Genomic DNA, 19,704 nt, shown 5'->3' with positions numbered 1-19,704 from the left:
CCAGCTGGTCCAGGGCAGTGGAGTTAATGAAGTCCAATAACATTTTGGCAAGTGAGTTAGAACACACATAATTTACCCAGTCAGTGGATCGGTAATTAAAGGACCTGTGAGGTCTTTGTTTAAATCAACTTCTGGTAAGGGGATTTATGTGTTGTTGGTTTGGTAGTTGTAGGTGCAGAAGGTAAGGTGTGCATGCTGACAACCTGTTTAGCATCAGATGAACTGACTGGTGAGTGAGAGAGCCTGGAATCTAGGTTCTTGACAAAGATGCATCTCTCACATAATGAATTTGTGTGGACTAGAAGAAGTGGGTTATCAGTGTATGTGAGGCAATTGCTACATTGCTTCAGGATGCCCTTGTTGACCAGGCTGGCTGGAGAAACTTTGGGAAACTGTCTGTCCATAATACTAGGTAAGTTGATGTGGTCAAAAAACAGGGAGAAGACAGGAAGGAACAGGTAAAGTAGGGGACAGGAGAAGTGGATAAAAAATACGAAGGGCTAGTGGGTAGGATCTGTGTTGATACCTCAGGAGCTTCGCTGAATGTATCACCTGTCAGTGAGGAACATTCATGAGAACTCACAGATGGAGCACCAGCAGAGTATTAAGGGAAAATGTGCAGGCAGAAGTGTTTGTCTATAACCGCCAACAATGCCCACCGCTGCCCGGGTGTGTGTGATGCACAAACAAGCAAGCAGGTTTACCTGCGTAAACATGGTGCTTATGTAGCAAAAGAGAGCAAACTGATTTAAACAAATTAACCAATAAAAAAGGTCAAAATTGAGCCCCATTCCAGTAACCTTCAATCAGATGAATTCTAACTGCACACTAGGGTGCAGGAGTATCCTCTCCAACAAAGGATGGCCTGGTTTAGTGCTCAAGTTATACAAAGAGAACTAAATTCAGCAAGTCTGAGTCCAGTCTATGCTACATCAAAGTGCAACGATTTCAAAAAAAAAAAAAAACAGTTCAGATAAGCAGTGATATGGTAAAAATGCAGTTCAAAAGTGCAATATACAGTGAAATATTCTACTTAGGTTTTGCAGAGATCAGCAGATGGCTTGGTGATACACTCCCATGCATTGCAGACTTCCTGACAGCTGATGGAATGGTAGACTTTCCTATCATGGTTTTGCTCCCCCAGTGAATCAGATGGAGAGTTAATTGTGAATGGGTGCAGTCCATTGTACCAAGCACCTCACGGAAACGTGCCACCCCATAAAAGGCATGCATAGCCCAGGCTTGATACTGAGATGACACTGGGAAATAAATGTGATCCACATGTGCCAAGAACACATCCAGGAACTGCTGAAGTATTCTTGTGTCCCCATTCTGTCTCTGAAAGATCCCCATGGCAAGTGTAGAGGGTTATACATACCTTAGTATCTACAGGGATAGGGAGTTCACACTTTCCCCAGTACCCCTGTGAAGACCGTACATACTCACTAACACTCTTATAATATCCCTGTCCATTCTAAACCTATCAAGGATTTCCTTATTCTCAAAATTATTGTAAGTTATCTCTGTCTATATCTCTGCCTTCTTGGTTAATGAGAGCTCCTAAGTGTAAGCAGTTTTAGCTTAGCCAAGACAAGCAGCTCACACTGGGAAATAGCAAAGCTAGCAGTAAGAGAAAAACATCTTTGCCAGTTGCAAAGTAGATAGAAGGGGTGATTGTTTTTTATAATGAATTATCACAGGTGATGACATTGAACTTTGGAAGAGTACTTGATAGCAGCAATCCATAAAGAAAAATCTTTTAAATTGGTAAGCCGACTGGACACACAGTTCCTTTTTAGGATGACCTTTGAACATTGGTTAAATCACTTTCTTGGAGTCACACATTAAACTAATGGAGAAGTGGAAATCAAATCCATGACTTCTGCTACATGTAAAACCTACAGGGCACTCAAAACTCTGTGCTAAATTGCCAGCTTTAAGTGATAAAAAAATATTGTTTGACTTCACAAACTTACTTGGAGAAGTGAGGAAGGATCATTGTTTGTTGTTTATTAAAGCAAATAGTTTGTTTAAAGCAATAATGTCATATAACAGTGTATTTCTCAAAGTTTTGGATTTGCAGTTGTGTACTGATCAAAAGGCTAAGAGATCAAACTTTTATTGGGTCAGCAGAACCCTGGTTCTCCAAAGGGGCAGTTACCAAAGTGTAGGTTGCCAAAATGACACAGTACCATCTATGTCTAGATCTCTGTCTTCTATATATACTTGAATAAAAAAATGTGATTGTGGTATATAGAGTGTATGTGTGTGTGTGTATATATGTGTGTGTGTGTGTATATATATATATATATATATATATATATAACAGGGGTAGAACAATGATCCTACTGGACCATTTTAAGTTTAATCCCAGGATTACACGTCAATATGAATATCCCTGTAGTTAAGGAAGTAGGTTGAAACAGTGAAGTACAGGCTGATGATGACATGTGCATTGTTCATAGGTTCGTAGGTTCATACTAGGCTATCTGCCCTAGGGCATTTATAAGCCTAGCCAGAGTATGTTTGGCTTTCGCCACCCATTTTAAATTAATTTTGCTATGCCCTTTTTCGAGGTTAGTATACTGTGCCTCTATCTAACAGTGACACAGAAGTGACACCCGGGGTAAACCTATGATCTCCCATCCACTCATCAAGATTCTTCTTGAAGAGAGTCAATGAGGGACTCTGCCTAACCTGGACTGGGATTTTATTCCATAGTGAAGGGAGACTCTGGGTTATGAATCTGTCCCTCCAGCATGTCCTATTTATTTCAGTGCTGAGGTTCAAGTCTCTCGAGCGTGTAGCTCGATGGGATTTGGATTTTTTGAGGTGCAGCATGTCCCTTAATTCCGGGTTGAACATGGCCTTATACGTCAGGCACAGGTCACCTCTGAGCAGGCGGTATGCCACTGAGTAGAGCTGGAGTTTCTTTAACCGGGCAGCATATGGCATCTATTTGAGCCCTTTGATCCTCTTGGTGAGGTACTTTTGGGGTCTTTCCAGTTGCTGCATGTGTTTGGTAAGGTACATCCCAAAAGGGGCATTGTACTCGATTATGGACCTGATGAGGGATGAGTAAAGAGGCACGATGACCTCCCCTAATCTAGATGTGAATCCCTTCATGATTAGGTGGGCTATATAAAATGTTTTTCTAACCACTTTGGCCACGTGGTTGTCAAATGAGAGATTGCTATCAACTTGGGTCCCCAGGTCCCTAATGACTTCTTCTGTACTTAATGGATTACCACCTATGTGGTCATTTGTGGGCACTTTGTTTTTGCCAAAGGGGATGACTATACACTTTTTGGCGTTTAGCTTGAGGCCATGGCTCTGGCACCAGTTGTCTGTTTCTGTGAGGCCCTTTTGGAGGATGCTTGTGTCGGCTGGAGAGTCGATTATGGCGCCCAGTTTGCAGTCATCTGCGAACTTGGTCAGCCACAGTCCTTCCGTGTTGGCCTGTACCTCCGAGAAATATATACCAAACAAGAGAGGTCCCAGGACTGAGCCTTGTGGGATGCCACTTGTAACTGGTTTGGAGTCTGACATGGCTCCAGCAATTCTAACCATGTGGATTCTGTCCTTGAGCCAGTTTGCAACCCATCTAGTGACATAGGGGTTTATATTTAAGCTGGTGAGCTTATCTATAATGCCTGAGTGGGGTATTGTATCGAAGGCTTTTGCGAGGTCCAGATAGGCTGTGTGGACCACCTTCCCTTCGTCAATGGCCTTGGTGACTGCTTCAAAGAAGTCAACCAGGTTTAAGAGGCAGGATCTGCCCTTAACAAAGCCAAACTGGGTAGGATCCAGTGTCTGTAGGTCCCCGATATCTTTATGTATGAGGTCCATGATGATCCTTTCCATAGCTTTGCAGACCAAGCTAGTCAGGCTTATGGAGCGATAGTTTCCAGGGTCCATTGAGGCACCACCTTTGTGGAGAGGGACCACTGTTGCTGTACGCCACTCTTTGGGTACATATCCTGTAGTAAGGCTGAGATTGAACAGTAGTTTTATGTTTGGGTTTAGCTCTTCTTGGAGTTCATGTAGGACGCAGCCTGGGACACAGTCTGGTCCCATTGATGCTGTGTTTTTTGCTTTGGAGAGGGCGGCTCCCACCTGAGCATCTGAGATGTTGGGGGGCAGCACTCTGCTGGGATAGATATTTGCCCTTTTGGTGGGGAGAGGGGGGAGAAGTTTGCGCTGAACCTGTCAGCTAGGATGTTGGCAATGTCTGTGGGATCAGTGTATTTTTTGTCATTTTGGACTAATTCTGAGCATATCTGGGAATTCCCACCCAGGTTCCTAACATAACTAAAGAAAGCCTTGTGATTATCTTTAGTGTCCTGTGCACTTTTTCTCTCGAAGCTGGCCTTTGACGATTTTATGAGTGCCCTTAGTTTTTTGCTAATACTGATCAGAGATGCCTTCCCTTTTTGGGATTTTGCTCTATCATGTAGTAGCTTCCTCCTTCTATTGTATAGTTTGTTTATGGCTGGGGTCCACCAGACAGGTCGTCTGCCTTTGGAGGATTGGGTCTTGGTTTTATTTGGGATTGCATGATCCATGCATTCCTGAAGGTGTTCATAGAATGCATTTATAAAGGATTCTGCGGTCTGGGCTATATTTTCCACAGGCCCGGGGGCTTTGAAGGATTCCACCTCGGTTTTGAGGAGTGTGAAATTTGCTTTAGAGAAGTTTTTCACTGTGGTTTTCTGGGCAGGGGTTGGATCGGGATGTGAATATCCAGTGAGATCAGTTTATGGTCTGATCTTACCAGTGAGGGATACACTTCTGGTCTGGAGCATAGAGTCCCCATGTTGGTGATGATCAGGTCCAGTATGTTTTCCCCTCTTGTGGGAGTGGTAACAAGTTGTTCCATAGCATTTGAGTTTATGAATTCTAGGAACCTTTGGGCAAGGGTGTTGGAGCTAGAGTAATGCTCCCAATCTATGTTTGGGTAGTTGAAGTCGCCCAATATAATGGTGTTCAGAGAGACCTTCATATTTTCCAGTGTTCTCAGGAAGGCCGAGTGGGGTTCCTGGGTTTGGGAGGGTGGTCTGTAGCAGGCTATAAACTGGAAGGCAGTTTTACCCACTGTTAGTTGCACATGGATAGTCTCTGATGCTTCGTGCTTTGCCACCAACCTGGAGGTGTGGGTATCTTTGATGAATATCGATACTCCCCCTCCTTTTGTGGTTCGGTCCAAGTTTTGGGGCCGAAAAGCATGAGGTTTAACCTGGTAGTGCTGGGGTGCTCTCGGGAGTCCTGAACCAGGTTTCTGTTACTGCACAGATATCGATGTTCTCCATGCTAAGGAGAGTTTCGAGTGCATGCATCTTGAGGTTTAGACTTCTAGCGTTGAGTAGCATTACTCTTAGTTTCTTATCCCTTGTGATACCTATGGAGGTGGGTTTGTCTTTTGAGCCTTGCCTAAAAAAGGCACTATGGGGGTAGCAAGAGCCTTTGCCAATATCCGAAAGCCCAGGGATGACAGGTGCAAGCCGTCCCTAGCAAAGCATCGTGGCTTGTCGTGCATATCATCCCAAGCTGACAGGCATTGGATCCCCTTTGAATGACACCAATACTTAAGCCAATTGTTGAAATTGATCATCTTGTCTTCATATTGTGGCATCATTCTTGGTGAGGGTAAGATGCTACTCAAGGTCAGGGTCATACCAGCCTGGGCTACATGCTCAGAGAGCTCCTCTATGTCTCTTTTCATGTAGTCCAGGGAGGTACGTCTCAGGTCATTCACACCAGCATGGACAATGACTGAGTCATATTTGTACTTGCCTTGGAGTGACCCGAGTGCTTGTGTTATGTGGCGGATCCTAGCGCCAGACAGGCTGCTCACCGTGACCTTCTTGTTCAGCCTGGTGATTATTTACAACTTATTCAGCAGTGCTAGTAGTTAGGAGGAAAAAACAATGAGGTGAAAGGGATGGCAGAGGAGAAAGAAGAGTTAAGAGGAGGGAGAAACTGGAAGAAGGAAAGGAGGAAAGAGACAAAATGGGGATAATTCCTATGATTGTGCAGGATTGTATCAGTAGCAGTAGTTATGTATAAATTACTGTAGTTTGTTTAAACTGTGCAATCCCTTTGATTTGCAAGGATTCACACTGAGTTTTTAAATGGGGTTTATTTTAGTTCTTAGTGGAAATCAGGGTAAAAGGGCATGGATTTAATATTTATTACCATGGATTGCTAGATTTTTGTAGTTAATATGAAGAATGCATGCTCTGCTGAATGAAGGTTACTATTGTTTGTGTCTTTCGGATTTTCCCGGTTAGGGGTCGCCACAGCGGAACTCCGGTCCACTAATGATTGGTAGTGGATTTTTACGTTCCGAGTTACCAGCCCTGACGCACAACCTTCAACGAAGGCACGCCCCATTCACGTATGCCTCCACACAGAAGACGCTCTAGCTCAGAATCGAACGAGGCAACAACGCTACCGCAGCACCACCACCGCAGTCGAATGAAGGTTACTATGTGAAGTTTAAACATTCGGGCAGAAAGAGGAGGGCTGTATAGTGTAAATGTTTCTGTGGTCTACCTGCAAAGAAAGGAAATGAGTTTATGCTGAGTACTTTATAGACAAGTCCTCCTAATAGTTGTGTGGCTCTGTGGTTTACTGGTAGACATTTGTCTTTTAAAGTAAACCAAGGTTGTTACTGCAAAACTGGAGTAGTACTTCGATATACTGAAGAAAAAAGACCAACGTTGAGAAACTTCTTTATTGCAGACAGCAAAGCTTTGGGTCTACACCCTTTCTCAATGCTAATATTAGCTTCAGGCATTTGTCTTTTAACAGGAAGTAGCAATGATGATCTTTAAATAGAGAGAGAGGGTTATAAAATAGCAATTATTCAATGTGGTTCGTAGTGTGTACGATTCTTTTTCTGAGGTGGATGCAATGATTGGGAATCCCTGTTCTAACTATGAGAGCAGGACTCCTTTGCTGTTATCCACTCTTATTTCAGGGGAAAGGAAGTGTGATTTTTTTTTGGCCCAGAATACCAGTTTGTACACTATTTTGATTGGTGATTGTATGTGATATCGGATACCTAGACTAGATCTGGGCCACAGACCCAGGTATTTGTAATGTACTGTTTCAGCTGGCTATTAGGCAGTGATGAAAATGATGCAATTGTTTGCTGCTTTGGCCTTCCTGTATAAGGCCCTGAACAGCACGAACTTAGTCTTTTGGTGTTAAGGAATAGGTTATAATTTGTCAGCCACTTTGACAGCATTCTAAAGTAATTTTCTAGGTATCTTTTGAAGACTGCTGGAGATGGGTTAGATCAATAAATAACCATGCTGTGACATAAAGAATGATATGAAATAGGGAAAGTTGTTTATTAAATAAGTTTGATTAGAACATGGAGCATACAACTGATTCCCATGAGACACCTTTTAGATGGGGAGCTGTGGTGAAAATAAAGAGTTTGTGTCTAGATCTAGGGATGTCATTCTCCCCATTACTCAGCTGTCATTCAGCCAATCATTGAATATAATGCCCTCTTTGAAATGTATCTGTCCAGGCACATGCGACAACTGGAATGTCCACAGAGATGCCTACTTGGACCGACTGAAAGCCATGTCACTATACTATACCCTACAGACTGCTAAGAGGTGACCAGTGATTGGCATATAAGACATCCTCCAACCCATTACTGATGTATTTACTGCACATCGCAAGTCAAATGGTATCAGAATGCTTGGTCTAGGAATCTAAACCTCTTCTGCAACATCAGCAGAACAGTTTGGATGGACAGGTATATCTCACAGAGGATATCACTGGTGTGGAATAGACTCCCCATCCACATAAAACAAAGTTCATCCCTGTCCACTTTCAAGTGCAACTCAGATTTATGAATGGGAAATAGAACATTTACCCCAGGACTGCCCCCGTCCTATTAACTGACAGAAGCAGTTCCTAAATGCTTTATTCCATGCATGTGTCCCATCAAGTTATCTGTGGTATGATCCTGTTTATTTTCATCAGGGGTAATATATAGTTAACAACCACAGAATGGGTAAGGCCAATCTCTAACCAAATGGGATAGGTTATTTCAAGTACAAAAAGGGAAACTGACCAGGGTTAAAATTGCTCTTAAGGGCAGCTAGCCTAGTACTTAGCTATCAAACCATAAAATGGTTGAGTCTACTTGCATATTGAATTGTCTGTTGAAAAGAAGGAATTAAAACATTTGCCTTGAGGGCTGATTCCAGATGCTTGAAGGGAATGTATTAGGAGGATGTATGCCCCTTAATCAAAGGCCTTTGTGAGATCAGTGAGGACTGAGCGTGTCAGTTGTTCATTGCTCATAGTTTGTAGTTTATTGTCTCTAAGACTGTACAGTGCAATCATGGTGCTTCTGCCTGAACAGATGCCATGCTGATGACCAGAGAGGATCCTGCTAATTTGAATATATTCTGAAATTTGATTAGCTTCTCAAGGATTTTGCCAAGGGCAGGTAATCTGGAGCCAGGATGAAAATTACTGGCATTCATGGGAGAAGAGGTTTTGGGTGCAAATTTAACTATTGGCAGTTTCCACTGGTCAGACATACAATTATTGGTTAGATAGAAATTAGATTATAGAGATGTGTGAGTGAAACAAACCAGGGGTGCAGCCTATCTGTGCCAACTGAGACATTAGTAGATATTTTGTCTAATTAGTTTGGCTTGATTTTTTTTAAAGTAGAAAGGAGTGGAGTCTGGAGTGGAGATCATTAAGTTGACGTCTGAGTTTGGGATGGTAGAAGGGGTAGGAGGAAATGAGCAGTAGTCTGAAAATAAATCAAGAGGAATTAATAATCCTCAGGAATTTGCAATTGTCTTTTAGTTCATATTGCTAGGACATTTGTCTGTGATTTGATTAAAGATTAGAATTGTCTTTTTATTTTGCAGCATGGTTTCTGAAGATATAAAAAAGTTAGCTTTGTATTTTATGGTGTTTGACTAAAACTCTAATGAGAGTGAATTGCTGTCTGCTTTCTCTGGGAGAACTTTTTCACTGTTTTCAGGCATTGTTTCATAGTCTAAAGTACTATCAGGTTTTTGTGGAGCTACTCATTTTGTCAAGTTTTAAGAGTTCTAGACATTTTAAGGAAGTATTTATTTTGTAAGCAGTGAACAGAATTAGTGAGCGATGTAGCAAGATTATTTGGTTCTTGTTCATTCTGTAAAGGAGTCCCAATTTATTTGTGAAAGTTCATTTTGAAGAGCTTTGCTTTCTGATGTATTTGGTGAAAAATTACTTTGTGAATTTTAAGTAAAAATTAATTGAGAAGTAGTTGTTTTTTTTTTGTTTGTTTTTTTAAATAGCTAGAGAAGTTCTTTGAAGAGTATTTTGAGTTTAAGATTTCTGAGAAGACTTTATAACTAAAACCACAGCGAGCTTATTTGCTTCATCTCCAGTTCTGTTTTTCCCCACTAGATCACTTAAAACATTGAAATAATGATTGTGGTGCCTGGGCATCATATTAATCATATATGCCACCAGACAATAGATTATTTTGCCTATAAAATGTTTGCACATGTAGTTATTTCTAGATGCGTTCCACTGAGACCTTTTATTTATTTGTTTGTTGGAGTGGATTATAACGTTTTAAAACATTTTGGTCTGATAGTTATTGTAGAGGATTAAGGCTTTGATGTGCTAATTAGGTGTTTCCTGTATCTAAGGTTTGATTTTCTCAACCTCCGTTTGCCTGCTGTGTGACACTGAGCAGGCCATTTAAGCAGAGCTCTGCGGCAATTGAAAATTTTCACTTGACTTCAGTGGTCTCCTAGATTGCATTCTAGTAGCTATCTATATGCTTATGATCATGCTTGCATTTATTTATACAGCTTGACTCTGAGTTTTTTGGATAAGATGATAATTGTGCCAAAGATTTTAGTAATGTTAGAGAGTCCTGATAGGTGGAATTTTGTGTTAAAGCTGAAAAAAAATGTATGAGGAGCAGATATCCATAACTTGTTACTTAATAAAATGATAGGCTGCTCCTCCTTAACATGTCTGAGACAGCGTTATTATTTACAGATGCTGAACTTTTTTCCTCAATTATTGTGGTAGAAACGTATACATTTTTAACTAGGATGATGGTTTGTCTTGATCCTGATACTGTGATCAATGTAAGATGAATCTTTATCTGAGCGTATTTAATTGTTCTGCTTGGTAGATGTCTGAGCTTGCTCCAGAGCTTAAGATTTTTACATGTTTGATGTTTATACGTAGATCTTTTATTTCTTGGTATATCTGCATATCGCATTCTTTATAATTTATATATCCTTCCTTTATGCTGAAGATATAACTGACTCGGCATTTGTCAGTAAGGTAGTAATCAGCACTTGAATCTGTACTTGTGGGTGTGTGTTCTGCAAACAAAACTGAAGAAAAATAAATCTTATGCTTTGTGTGCAGAGACAGACTTTGTGATGTGAGGGTCTCCTGAAGACCGGGTTAGAAGTGAGCAATAGAGGAATAGACAGTGTTATGTGGGGGTGGGGGTGAGGCATCAGAGCGGCTAATGGCATGGCACTTCACAGAATGAGCAAATCCGTATCCAACGGAGTGAAAAACAAAGCCGGTTCAGTTTTACAGCTAACTTGAGACCCATGTAAGCCAAGAATACTGATGTGGAAAGGGTTGCATCTGTTTGTATTGCTGGAGACCAGCAGTTGACAAACCAAAGTTGAGTCAGGGCATAAGCCCTTTGAAAGGATTCAGATGAAAACAGGACAACCTTGCAGATAAGGGCACATTTCATTATAATCCTATGTCTGCAGAGTAATAGTTGATGCATTGGCTTACTAACATTCAGACAAAACCTGCTTTAAGATGAAAATATTTGCAAGCTACTGCCCCCCCCCCCCCATTTCCACCAATCTTCAGCCTCTCTTCTTTGTTTATGGAACATTTTAGAAGACATAAATAGTTTTTCAAAACCTGTAGAATGATGCATTCTAATGTCTTTATGCTTTTAAACCAAAATATGAAAGTAGATAGTTATTCATACAGACTACAGCTGAAGTTATCCTGCCAAATCAGAAGGAGTTTGTGAAAGAAACTAAATTAAGGTGTACAGATCACTGAGGTATGAAAAGAATTATGAAAAAAAGAACAAAACATGGGCAGAAAGTGTGAAGTGATGCATGATGCAGTTGATGTATCTCTAAGCACCAGGGAATATTTGCACTTACCTGAGGAGAACCACTTTTAGCTTCATTAAGTGAAAGTATCAAACCCCCATCTGTTCCCCACTCTGTGAAGGCAGCACTGCTCATTATTTTTGGCACTTCAAGCTGCAAGTCTGATCAGCTGCCATTATTTACTCGTCTTTCTTTTTCTTCCGTTTGATTTGTCTGAATATACTTCTTAATTATTTAAAAGAAAACAAAAGCATTGCCAGTTCAAAAAAAAAAAAACTTGCTTTTTAAATACCATTAATGTTGTGAGTAGTTGCACTTATTGTCACATTTGCAGCATCACTTTAGTTTTTCAAGTGCAAGAGCCCTGACAAAACATTGAAGCTGATAGTAAACAGGATAATGTAACTAAATTGTAAAAGAAGACATGCTAAGAGAAGTATGGCTAACTATTTTTAGGGGTGCTGTTTATCTGTTAAACTAGTATATAATTATTATATTTTTACTTTGTGATATTTCCTCTGTGTTTCATTGTGGAGTGTGTTGAGCTCTAGAGTGAAGCTGTAAACTAAAATTAAGATTATTATACAATTTTTACTACCAATGATATGATACTTCATTCTAAGACAGGTTACACATATTTAAAATTTAATGTTATCTGTTGACAATATCTAACCTTTCTTCCGGATCTAAATAACAAAAAGACTGCATTTCTTTAGGCAGTGCCTAAAATTGTGTGTGTGTGTGTGTGTGTGTGGTTTGCCTTCCTCTGTTTCTCTTAAAAGCATACCAGTAATCTTCCTTTTATACAAGTCATTTCCCAGCATACCACTCAGTATCATGGCACAAGAATTCTGGGCAAAGCCTAAAATAATGGGGGTCCAAAATCAGGTACATATTTAAGAATATTGCTTTTGCAAACTTAAAAGTTGTTAGAAAAACAGGTTTTGCAGTGGCATCCATTTTCTAAAGAATATGAATCTGAAGCATAGATGTCTCCCATTATTTAGTGATTAAAACCCACAGTAATTTGCCAGAAAACCACAAATTCTATGAGCAGCATTTCAAAAATATTAAAGCAGAAATAAGAACATTCTGCAATATTCTAGACATTTGAGGGGCATGTCCCCAAGCTAATTTGGGTCAGTGAAAGAAAAGCAGTTTTTAGCTGGCCACTCTGTTAATGGTTGCCATTAACTTACAGTTCTAAGCACTTGACTGTATTACACTTTTATTTTATTTAACATTTGTTTACCGGGAAAGTCCAACTTGGAACAAAGCCAATTTTCAGCGGAGGCCCTGGGAGAAACACTCCAGACGCATGTCTTTGTAACGTGGGAGGAAACCAGAGTACCCGGAGGAAACCCACACGAACACAGTGAGGACATACAGATTCCACACAGAAGGTACCCCAGCTGAGAATTGAACCAGAGAACCTCTTGCTGTGAGGCAACAATGCTACCTCTGCACCGCTATGCTGTCTAACTTCAAATTTTTGCTAGATGCAGTACCATACAGTAAGCCTGGCAGAACTGGACAAAAAAAAAAAAAGTTGTAAGGTAAGCAGACAAACACACACACACACACATTCACTCACACACTTTTCTTATACTGTTAATTCTCTTGTTATCCTGACAGAGCTTAAATTCTTGTAATCAGTTCCACATTTTGAACTCCCACCTTTCATAAGGTTGTTCAGTGATTTGCCAGTTTAAATGGATAGCTAAGGAATCATTGCACAGAAATGGACTACAAATATTGATCCCATCAATCTTTGCCTGATAACTACTTGATGACGAGTCACCAGTTGGGAGAGCTGGAACATCACACAATCATCATGCTGGACAATGGCTGATGCAAATTTAAGTAAATTTCATTATAAAGAGGTAGGCATGATTCTAAAGTTCTATGCAAATAGGCTTATGCTCTCCCAGTTGATACATCTGTATTAGTGAGTTCTGTACTTAAAATTCCAGCAGATGCTCTGATAAAGATTTATAGTTACATTTAACATTCATCCCTGTCTGTCTCTCTCTCTCTCTATAGATATATATAATTTTTTACCGTAAATGAATGATTGATTTTTTTAAATAACTTTTTGTTCTACTTGGGAAGCTAAAGATGTTTATATTATAATGTTTACCAATGCACAAAGAATCTATAGTTACGTGTGCCACTTAGCTACCTTTTGTGATGATTACTGATGTGTAAATATAAACTTTTCTTGAGCACATTATATGATTTTTTTTCATCTTCACCCCGTCTATTTATTTCTGTAAAATAAATAAGAATGAATCAATCCGAGGTACCACAAGACCAGGAATAAGTCAGAGTTCTTGTAAAATCCACTTTAATATAGGTACAAACACATGAACATACACATTTAAAAAAAAGTGTTTTAGTTTAAATCACCATCAGATGTGGGTCAGAGAACAAAATAATGGCTTTTATAATCCTCTAATGTGTTTGTACCTATATTAAAGTGGATTTTACAAGAACTCCGACGTATTCTTAGTCTTGTGGTACCTTGGATTGATTTATTGGTTTATTTTGGTACCTTTGTGGCTGTTTTTTCAAATAAATAAGAATGAAAAAGATTAGCATATGTTTAATCTTGTCCTTCACATTCAACTTTGCTTTCCTTTGTGAAGATCACTGCAGTAACAATATAAACTTTGCTTGAGCACATTATATGTTTTTTCATCATCGTCCTTTCTGTTTATTTCAATATACCACCACGAACTTCAGCATTTCTTTAATATCAAAAAGCACACATAAAATGGGTAAAACCCAGTTGAATGGAATGAAATAAAATAAAATAAAATCCCCTGGTAGTTCATGAACGATAAGTGCTTTCGGAGTTAACCTTCATCAGATCATAGTGAATTGGCTGGGGAGACTCTTAATAAAACAACTTATGACCAATCAAAAGATAGCATTGGGTCAGCGCCCTCTTCTCAGATCAAATCAAGATTTAGCCAATAGAAAACAAAAGTGTGCATACACCTTTTGTTTTAACCAATAGTGGGTCTCCTAGTCTTTAGTATAGGACGTAATGGAACCACCGCATTTAAACCTGGAGGTTTGTCTGCTCTCAGGTTTATAATCCATTTAATTTCATTCCTTTCAGTTGCATTGACAACATCACCTTTTCTCATTCCAAAATGAGTATTTTCCAAAACTTTAAAGTAAAAGCGGTGAGTTGAAAATTGTTTAATATGAGTTGCAAGACAATTTTTAAGATCAGAATTCCAGATGTCACGGAGATGCCTCAAGACCCTGTTCTTAAAGCATTGGCCAGTTTTGCCCACATAATATGCGGGACATTCTAAACACGTAGCTAAATACACAACATGAGGAGTGTTACAATCTGCTTGACATGAAAAGTGGTGAGTGATTTTACTGGCCGGATGAATAAAGTTATTACTAGTATCTGTGTTGTTGCAAGCTAAACATTTGCCACAGCGAAAAGTCCCTTTCTTTGGTCTTAAAGGGGCATTCTTCACACCATCTTTCAAACATAAGCGTTTTAAGTTCTTTTTGTTTTTGAATGTGAATCGGGGCATATCAACTAGGATACACACTATTATTCTGCATATTAACACAACCCATGCCATTTCTTCAGGTGTTTCAATTTACCCACCTTACGCCATCATAATGTTTTTTCTGTTCATTTACATTGCCATATGGAGCATATTTCCCCTATGGTTTAATACTACTGAGATAGATAAACTCACTGTGTTTTTCACAGTGAGACAGGCTAGTAGGCATGTATTTTCCAGCATCAAAATGTATGTTTGTCCCAGATGCTCCCACTGACTTTTGGGCTACAGCATTAGTATTTATGTTTTTTTAAGAAATGGGTGCATTTGACCTTTGCACTGTATATTCAGTTTGCAAAATGTTTGTGTGTTAGTTAATAGCACTGTTTGAGCAGGGATAGTTGGGACTCTTTAGAAGCCTGCTTCCACACTAGGTTACTTGGACTTTATGGGTTCCTAACTCAGCAAATGCTCATTTCTGTAGACAGTGTCTTGAAGGTCATCTTTGTTAGTGGTGCAATGATTTGAAGCTATATGGAAACTGTGGGCCAAATATGAGAAAGGGACATGAGGGAGGGTGGAATTTACTATGTATTCCTGTGTCCCAGTTCGCTCCCATTTTCAGAGTCTTTCTAATATCCAGATTTGCCTTCCTGTTATCGTGTGCAGTCTTCTATTTGTGTACCAGTTTTCCTTCCCAAAGATCCTTGGCCTTACCTTGCTGAGAATATTTTTCTTTGAGGACTAAGACTGTTTTGGCTAACCTTGGGCATGACTGCCCACGCAGGACCCCACGAAGGCTATGGTGAAGGCTGACTTACACATTGTGAAAATAGTTTTCTTTGAGGACGAAGACTGTTTTGGACATGATTGCCCATCCAGGACTCCACGAAGGCTATGGTGAAGGCTGACTTGTACAGTGTTTGTCATCTTCACTGAGGCAGAGCAAACAGCAGTTATCTCCCCATGTGGGAGAAAATGAACTGATTTTTATGTCACAACATATCCGAAGTTCATGAAATTAGTCTTTGCTGCAGCATTTAATCTCTGCTAACAAAACTACTCTTAGGATCTGTAGCATAGCCAGTGTTTGTCATCTTCACTGAGGCAGAGCAAACAGCAGTTATCTCCCCATGTGGGAGAAAATGAATTGATTTTTATGTCTTTGCTGCAGCTTTTAATCCCTGCTAACAAAACTACTTTTAGGATCTGTAGCACAGCCATAATTCCTAATGTAATCTTGTTCTGTAGTTCATGGTGGGTTACCTGTACTGATAACATATTTAAATTTAATTTGACTTTTTTTAATTAGCTCAGAGGCTCTCAGGACTACTGGAATTGTCTTTGTGTTGCTGCTCCATTGGCCTGTGGTTGACTGCTTGTTTTAATAGTTTGTTTTAGTACACTGAACACTGTAATCAGTTGGTGTGCCTGTTTCAACTTTCTATAGTATCATTGGATCTCTGTTTTCAGTAATTATTTGTGGTTCATGTCTCCATTCTTAACAACAACTTGTATGTTGTAATATTTGTATGATGCATCAGCCTTACAACATTATTGCATCTTTCAGGTCACAAACCCTCAGCCATAAATATACTGCAACCAAGTACAAGCTTTGTAACTATTAGTTGTTCTCCTTACAGAATTTTTATTTGTCTACTTTTTCTATAAATCTGGTAAACCACTTTGTACATACTCACCGTGACCTTAAGCTGCTGTTATCAGCCTTTCATCTTTGGTTTATGTTATGCCTCATGGTTTGTTGACCTTCTAAGGGAATGTCTAATCCTTGATCCCTTGGTTGGATTACTTATTTTATTTTCTGTAGCCAGCTTTGAGTATTTCCCAAATGTGACTGATTTCAAGCTTAGTCTAGGTCTGATAGCTAACGAAAAGGATGATGCGACAGAGAACCATGATGTTACAGCTAGAATTTTAAAGTGAGCACAGTTATGATTAAAGTTTCAGGTTATGTACATCTGAAGACTGTACAGAGTTGTATCACTGAGAAAACAGTTGCTGATGTATCAAGGTTATCAAGTGCCATTACCTGAAGCCATTAGTTCAGTTTCACACTTGAACTAACAGTGTGACACCTTCAAAGCTTTAGCAGTCAGCCTACAAGCCAAGATGTTTTTGTTTCCTTTCTTTTGGCTGCATCCTGTGGCAGATGATTCTTCTTGTAGGGATCATGGCATTGTGACAGCACTTCATAAGATTGTTTTGACACAGTAACATGATTGCATGGCGTGAAGCATAGCATTCCCTTCTGTCGTACTGCTCCATATGGCACACATTCCAACACTCCCACAGGAAGCAATGCTACATTGTGTAGATGAAGCTGTCTTATGCTCCCTAGTCCTGTCCAGCAAGCTCACACCCTTCCGTTTTCATAGCGTGCACTTATTCCTAATTCTGAGTTTAACATGCAACTACAGCACCAGCAGTTCTCTTATGGGTGGCATTCTGTGGAAACATGACAAAGCACAGTTAAAGTTCTCCTTTTGTCTCCTGTTAGTATCACATGTCATGAAAAGTCAGAGCAGCTTACATGAGGAAGTCACATTATAATATCCAGTCATGAGAACAGTTTTCTTTTATTTGGATCACGCTCAACATCTTGGAGCCTGGTAGTTCAGCACAAGGCAGCTGCGACTTTGAAATCTGTTTGACTTTACATGTGATAATATAATGCTGCTGATGGGTGGCCTGCTTATGCTTAACCTTTAATGAATGTATGGTTTCCTTTTAAAGGAGATTTCACATCAATGTAAAAAGTGACCTAGATTTTTACTCATTTAAAATGCCCTCAAAAATCACGTAACATTTTTTCACCTTATGTATTAAGTACTAGAGTGAAAACCTAAACTGTATGGAATTTGTAACCTTTATGCTGTTTTGAGATGCTTTAACTACTACTGCTAGACTGTCTCTTTACTTTTCCAGAATATTTCTAATGGATGACATCTTGATTAAAAGAGTTGCACAGTTTTCCACTGATGATGAGTTATGTTTCTTATAAGTTTGTGTTGAACAACATTTTTATGAGATTTAAGCTGAGACTGTCAAGCACTTCAGTTTAACTATCACTTAATAATGAAATGATTTTCATTTTAATGTAGCTGTGTAGGACTGGTTTCTTGGAACCATTCACAATACAGCAATTGTTTTAACTTGGAACAGAAATTATATGTTTATATCCCTGGAAGACCAAATATAAAAGTTTACTTTTACATTAAACTGTCAATTTTAATTTCATTCAGAATAATGCAGTATGGCATTATGAAGAATTAGAGCAATAATTCCAAAATTAAAAACAAGTTGTTGAAAGAAAATTATGCTAAGGACTTTTCCGTGCCTTGAATTATAAAATGCATGAGTAGAGCTTCTGCAAGAAAATAAAATGGAATAAATAGCTTGTTTTAAACTATTAATATGTTCCCTGTTAGATGTATAGTGCTGACTATTTGTATGTGACAACACATTTATCACAAATTATTGCTTTTTGACATCAACTAGCCTCACACACAGGAGAGCAACAATTAAAGGTTGCAGGAGGTCACGTTCCGTTATAATATTAATGAACCATTTATCCCACAATAACTTATGTGTTGTTTATTTTGTGCAGCAGGGAAATCTTTATTTGCATTAATGTGTTGAAAGTATACTGAGTGCACTCTTGCTGTTTTTCCCATCACTTGTGAAAGGATTGCCTTCTACAGACCTAGGTTTAATTCTTGTGATTTTACAGATATATACTGCATGTCCCTTAGTAACTTATTTAACAAGATTAATGTTTCCTAAATTATTCCTGAAACCATGCTCTTGTAGCAAATGATCCTTATAACATAGACAAAATAAATGTCCGTGTACCTGGTTAGCAACCATGGAACAAGAATTACATGTCTTTGAAAGTCATTTTCAACCAAAAATGACACCAGAAATAACACTTCCATAATTCCAAAGGTAACCTTGTATCCAGTTTCAAGGTTAAGGAAAGGGTGATTCCATATTGTCCTCACATGCATGAATGAATGTCTGTTTTGATCCATTGTATGAAATCAGATCATTGGTTACTTCTACCACACATAAATAAATGGCATTTAGCATAAATGACAAGCAGCACAATGGTGCAGCAGTTAATGTTGCTCCCTTGTCCTGCTTCACCTCATAGTTTGGGTTCCTGATATTCTTTGTGAAGTCTGTATTTGTCTGTAAATGAAATACCTTTTTAATTTTATGCTGGTCAGGAGGTGCTTTGTAATTGCAATGTGCGAGATCACTACTGGTGATCACCCCATAATCTTCATAGAATGTCAAGAAACAATTGTTAAATCTCAGGTTAATGATTCTTAATGTCAAGAAAATTCAGATAAAAGTGTAAACATGCATACACATACATTTATATATATATATATATATATATATATATATATACACACACACACACATACATATATATATATATATATATATATATATATATATATATATATATATATATATATACACACATACATATACACACACACACACACACATATATATATATATATATATGTGTGTATATATATATATATATATATGTATTTATACACACATATATATATATATATATATATATATATATATATATATTTACACACACACACACACACACACATATATATATATATATATATATATATATATATATATATATACACACACACATATATAAATATATATAGATATATACATATATATATATATATATATATATATATATATATATATATATATATACACACACACACACACACACACACATATATATATATATATATATATATATATATATATACACACACACACACACATATATAAATATATATAGATATACGTATATATATATATATATATATATATATATATATATATATATATATATATATATATATATATATATATATGTATATATATATATATATATATATATATATATATATATATATATATATATATAT

General features: G+C 38.3%; 1 long non-coding RNA gene across 1 annotated transcript in view; it reads right to left on the bottom strand.

Moving 5' to 3' along the window:
- Nucleotides 1-17,563, bottom strand: part of LOC122788996 — a 29,688-nt gene extending 12,125 nt beyond the window's left edge. The window contains exon 1 of the long non-coding RNA XR_006362760.1: nucleotides 16,399-17,563. This is a non-coding gene — a long non-coding RNA (uncharacterized LOC122788996). The remainder of the gene's footprint in view (nucleotides 1-16,398) is intronic.
- Between the last annotated feature and the right edge of the window lie 2,141 nt (nucleotides 17,564-19,704).

This window comes from Protopterus annectens, chromosome 14.part0, assembly GCF_019279795.1.
Source record: "Protopterus annectens isolate FY-2018-M chromosome 14.part0, PAN1.0, whole genome shotgun sequence".
Classification (NCBI taxonomy): domain Eukaryota; kingdom Metazoa; phylum Chordata; order Ceratodontiformes; family Protopteridae; genus Protopterus; species Protopterus annectens.
This window is presented reverse-complemented; position numbering and strand designations above follow the sequence as displayed.